Raw genomic sequence first — 6047 nt, 5'->3', positions numbered from 1 at the left:
CACTTCAGTCCAGTTGGATTAAAATCAGCACAGCTGTTCCCCAACTGACTTTAAAAATGCTTCTAGTAAATGCCACTTCCTGCTGTTGCTGTCCCTCCTTTTGGAAGCTGCATCATCCTGCTTAGCTTAGCTCAAATGCTTGCTCTTCTACTCCCTCCTCCCTCTCCTTTTCCTCTTCCTCCTCCTTCCCTGTGTGTTTGCTTTAGACCTAACAGTCTCCATCCCTATATCCCCTGCACTTCCCAACAACAACTTTCAGCACAACATTGGTGAGTGGGACGGTGGGGGTTACTAATAAGGAAATGGAATTGCCCACAAGAGAAGTGGGGCTGTGAGCAGGAGAGATGCCAGGTTACTCCTGCTCTGCTCTCCCCTCTACACTGGACTTGGACACCAGGACTGGATGCTCTCCATGGCTCTTCCTGCATTGATAGACAGGTGAACTCTGCTGGAGCCAGCAAACCCACTGTGTGCCAGGGAGCTGCTCAGCAGAGGCAGGACAACTATTTCCTTGGACATGCCATGTGGAGGTGAAACTTCCAGATAGTGAGGACTGTAACACCAGCAATAACAGGTGTTTCTGTGGATAAAGGGCTGCAGAACTCTCTGGTAGCAAAGCAGGCATAAAGAGGGGCTGGAAGACTCTAACTGCACTTGGAAGTGAGTAACAGAGAGTGTAAATTTAAAAGAAACTAGTTCAGAGTGTCTGTGCAGAAGCTAGGACAGCAGAACTGGAGCAGCTCCTCTTCTGTTAAAGAGCTGCAGATGGGTGATCCCAGTGGGATGGTGAACAACAGAGTGACAGAAGTAGGGTTCAAAGTTGTCTAAGCTCCTTTGATATCTCTCTAATGCACTGCCGTGCTCTAGCCTAGATTCCACTCCATCCCTAGGATGCAGATGCCATCTGCAGGAGCCACTCGATCCAGCCTCATGCAAACTACAATAGCTGTGAAGGGAAGATCTAATTCTAGTAGTCAAAGAGATGACAGAAGAGGGACTCCATCTGCCTCCCTGCCTGCACCCCAGGAAGGAAGCACAGTCCCTTTTTGTGGAGAGAGCTGCCATGGTGGGTGGCATGAAAACCGCCTCTCTCAGCCAGGGTCCAGGGGTGGGGGAAATTAGTTTGCTCAGGCATCCCTCCTATTTTAGGGTGTAACTTGAAGGTCTCTCCTTGTAGAGCTAAGGGCTTCCCACCTCCAGTAAAAGTGTGTTTGACAGTAGGCAGAAAGGTTGGGGTTGTCTGCTCCCACAGCAGATTTCTCTCCCATATGCCTCATAGGTCTGTGGGACTCTTACTCAGTGCTGACTTGAGGACCATTTTCTCAGAGGATACAATGATCCTAGCTCACACTGTTGGAAGTTTGTAGGAAGGAGGGGTATGGTTTGGAGTGGTCATTAGCTTCAGGAGTTGGGGAGTATCTTGCTGAAAGCCTCAAACACTTCACTACATTAAGAAGTCCTGAGTACACCTCCAACATCTCTCTGTGCTTTGGGTCACAATGACTGAGCTCAAAGCACAACTTGCTGCAAGCCACATCCCAGGTCTCCAGAAAACAAACACAGGAAGTGTCTTGTCCTGCTGCAGAGGTTTCTGTGGATGACTGAGCACTGTCAGGTGTGGATGAGCTGTCATCATATTAGAAGCAGTTAATAGCAATCAGCAGCTAAAAGGAGTTTTGACACCATCCATTCTTCCCTTATGCACTAGGAAATTGCGTGCCTAGTGCTGAAGGGTGTTACTTAATGATTGTTCTTGCCAACTGTCGTTAAATCCCCCAAATTTCTTTCTTGTGGATGTGTGCAGTGTGTTCCCTGATGCCATCCCTGTCAGAGGGGATGGAGCTCTTGGCCCTCTGCAGTTGGGATGCACCCAACAGTGGTGCCCAGCATTCCATCCCCACTTCAAACCTCATCCCGCCCACCCCACCCCACCACCTTCTTCCCTGCAGGTGTGAGAAATGCCCCTAGTGGGACTTGCTAAATGAAGCTTTCTCCTGCAGTGAGTGAGGAAAGAAAGCAATTTGGCTCTCCAGAGCATGTATGAGCACATGGCAGGTGACCACTACCTTCCTGAGAAGGAAAACGTTTATTCCCAGAAGCCAGCAGTGCCTGAGCTTGCAAAAAATCCTGAGGTAAGAAAGCTAAACTATGCCTCCCATCTCCTTTTCCAGCAGCATTGAGGAAAGAAGGCAACAGATGCCATCCATTTAAAACAAGCATGTCAGTAACAACCACAACCTGAACCAAACCAGATGTGATCTCTAGGGCTGTTAAGTCTGATACTGTACAGACTGCTCTAAGAGCTGGGCAGTACAGCTTGAGGTTCCCCAGTTGCTTATTGCACTTCCTGAAATGAAGACCTCAGGCTCACAACTCAGAGTTCAATTGATCTGCCATCAGAACAAGAGTCCTTCTTCTTCCTGACATCTCTGGGAAAAGACTTTGCACTCAGTCTCTGTTGAATAACTAGAAAAGGCAATTTTTCAAGCTCCCTAATGATACAAGAGGCCCAACAGTGCTGCAACCTGAAAATAGGTGCCTGGTTTCAGATTAGCAAAAGTTCACCATCCTATTCTTCTATTAGATGATGTAATTGGAAGTAAGCATGTTTAGTGAATTTCACTTTTGGTACTAACGAACTCTTCACAGCAAGGCTATTCTCCCAAACACAGTTTCTGCAGGATCCTGTACACAAGCACTTGTCTCACATGTGAAAATCATCTTGAACACTTTTCCTCCACCTGGAGAATAAAATGTACTGAGCTCAAGAAATAAGTCTTGAAAAGCAGCTTCCATGATACTTGAGCCTCTTCATATACCCAGCCTTAGAACAGTTCATGTGCTATCTAGATATTCACAAGACAGCATTATCATCAGATTTACTAAGAGTCTGCTGAATGCTAGGGAGGGACTTTCAGAGGGGTGTTAGAGTTGTGTACTTCTGTTTAAATGACAGCTGTAGTAAGAAGAGATTGAAACTGATTTTTTAATTTCCTGAATGTCAGCATTTTAGATGAAAAATTATGACAGCAACTTGAATTGCCAGCAGTGAATCAATTAATAAACACCATTCTGAGATAACAAATATTCCAGGTATGAGAAATCTAGGTAGTGTTATTTCTTAGTGGAGCCTTAGCATGAGTAAGGAACCTGACTTTTAGTGTCTTTCATGACACGGGCTCAGACAGCACAGACTTGTTGCCATACCCTTGTGTCAAGAAGAAATGCTTTTTCCTCTGGCAGTTATGAATCTATTTACTTTGACATAAGGGACAAAAAAGCAAAGCTTACATTCATATTCTTGAAGATGACATGGTAGCATTGAGGATACTGTATTCAGAAAGTTAATTTACAGAAATAAAGATTGTATCTCAGACCACTGTGGTGTCAAAACTAAATATTCAGTCATGCTCTTACTGAAGTATCCAGTCTGCCATGTTCTCAGTTTACAGCTCACCTAATTCCTGTGGCTTTGCTGCTGTGGTACAAGACACAGGAGAATGTGACCACTTGATTTTCTTCTTACAAATTGTGCAATCTGAATTTTACAAACCCTTTTTTTCAGTTTGTTACTGAAATGTGACAATGTCAAAATATCTTTGTGATTTTTTAATCAGCTGCCCCAACTCTGACTGCATAGATTACTGTGTGTCTTACCCACTTTGTACCTTCACCTGTGGATTTAGACTCAATTGATTGGACTGACCTAAATTTCTTAAGTAAATACTCTAAAGAGGTTTCCCTTTTTTTTGAGATTTTCTTTCAAAACCTCATGTATTCATTCAGTTGGAATAAAATCAGGTTGCTGTGTTATTTTTTCCATCTATAGGCAGTTATGAACAGTTTCACTCCCTTCCTCTAAAGATGTCTCACTGCCTCACAAGAACAGTGTAAGATTTAGTGCATCTGAGCTTCAAGTATAGCAGTCATATGGAAGCCAGGATTAGAAGTGATTTGATTCAAAGGGCTGTACTTCAAACTCCTGAATCAACCTGCTCCTCCTGCTGAGGAATGGATGCTGTGGACGGTGTCTGGTTGTCACTGCTATTGCCTTTCCTCTGTCTTTATAGGGAAAATGGAGGAAGACAAAAGAAGGGCACAACTAGAAAAGTGTCTTGCACTGGTTTCTCTCCGTCTTGCTGGGGTCTCTTCTGTGTGACAGTGCTGTAGAACACAGACCTGAGAGCAATATTTAGCTCAGCTTTTTCCACAGCAAAACTGCTTTCTCTGTTTGAAGGCTGAAATATGGTGAACAGCAGTACTGAAATTCTCTCTATGGAGTGACTGCCTTTCACACAAGTAGCACAACGTAATTCCCTCTACTCACATTATCTTCTTCACTAAGACTCTGCTTAGCCTGCTTCTGTCAGCTCTAATTATAAACCAGCAATAGCCATCCCTGCTTTCTTCTGGATAAGCTCTCCCTTGAATTTGACTTATTTCAGGATGTTGGATGCCAGGTGGGAAATGGAAAATACATCCTGAAAACTGCAAAACCATCTTTCTTCCTAGACAGTTACACATTTCCTTAAGGGACTTAATTCTAGAAGAATCACATAAAAAATAGTAAGCAGAACAGTGCAGTAGCTCAGGTGGTAATAAGCAAAAAGAAAGAAAATTTTCAGTATAAATTGAAGGCCAGACATTGTGTTAAAACCAAATATATATGCAATTTGTTTTCCAAGAATCTGTCTGGTATGTAGGAAGGGCACAAACCTCTAAATATTTGGGGTTAAAGGATTTCACATGTGAGCAAGAAATAGTCCATACTGCCTAAAATTCCTTTCCCTGGATGTACCTGACACTGAAGTCAGCCTTCAGCCAACAAAGGGAGATAACCAGCAGCCATTTATTCACTGGCATCCTGAGGACTGAGCCCTGTGAGACTGGGGTGTCTTTGGCAAAGGAAAACAATGGCTGAGTGATGGTGCAGCACATCCCTGGAGATGCTTCTTATCAGAATTTGTCAAGAGACAGAGCTCCAGCACTTGTCTGCCAATACTTCATTTGCTTGTCACCACAGCTGCCAGCACCAACCAGACACTCCTGCCCAGTTCCCATGGAGCTCACGTGTGACCAGCACGAGAGGCAGCCTTGTGTGCTGGGGCAAGGGTCTGTGCTGGGTTCTGTCAGGGGAAAGGACTGCACTGATCCAGCAAGGGTAAAAGCTACCCCTGAGATGTCACACATGAGTGATCTCTTCAAAGACAGACAGCTTTGGGCACCCTGAATGTGCTTTACACAGCAGAATTTGGGGAGACGCTCTGGACACATCTTGGCCACATTCTCCACTGCCTTTCCACCCATGCCATTCCCTCTTCCTGCAGTATGTCAGAGATAGGTCAGGCATCATTGCAACCTGGAACAGGAAAAAAGGGGCCACAATTAGGGTTGCTCATGCAGTTTTGAGCATAACTATTGCAATCAGTGTGTCAAGTCCTTCTGTCACTATTCAGGAAGGCAATGGCAGTTTAGGTCAAAAGAGATGCAGGCAAACAGGAAAATGGATTGAATAGAGGCTGAGGCAGACATCTTTTTGGTAATCTTCTTTTCTGCCTGAGCCTGGTGATGAGTTCTGGCTGCATTAATGTCTAAACCCCAGGTATTATCTATGTCTTATAGCCTGAAGAAATGACTATTGCTTGACTCGTTCACCACTCATGTACTGCTACTGTTGCACTTAAGATGAAGACAAAAATAAAATTCCATCATCCAGCAAAGAAAAAAGCCTCTTATTTAAGAGAAAGAAAAGAAGAGAGATATGGAAAGGAAAAATCATTGTGAAGAAATCTAGCATCAGAGACTAAGAGCAAGAGCCAGGTCAGGCCCTGCTGTAGGGCAGTAGACAGAGCACACGCCTTTCCGCCCTCAGTGTGGGCTGTGGTAATGTTCCTGCCCTGCACTAGGACACGGCTCATGGAGACTTCTAATGGCCTGCCCTTGGACAGGTGTGCTAGCACGCGTTTATTTCCTCAAGGACCACCCTTTGCCTTCGGAGCAGGGGGAGGCGGGAGCACCGTGAGCTGTGCCGCGTTCCGGGCGCTGCT

This window comes from Pyrgilauda ruficollis, unplaced genomic scaffold (assembly GCF_017590135.1).
Source record: "Pyrgilauda ruficollis isolate IOZ18807 unplaced genomic scaffold, ASM1759013v1 scaffold96, whole genome shotgun sequence".
Classification (NCBI taxonomy): domain Eukaryota; kingdom Metazoa; phylum Chordata; class Aves; order Passeriformes; family Passeridae; genus Pyrgilauda; species Pyrgilauda ruficollis.
The sequence above is the reverse complement of the archived record's forward strand: the minus strand, read 5'-3'. Positions refer to the sequence as shown.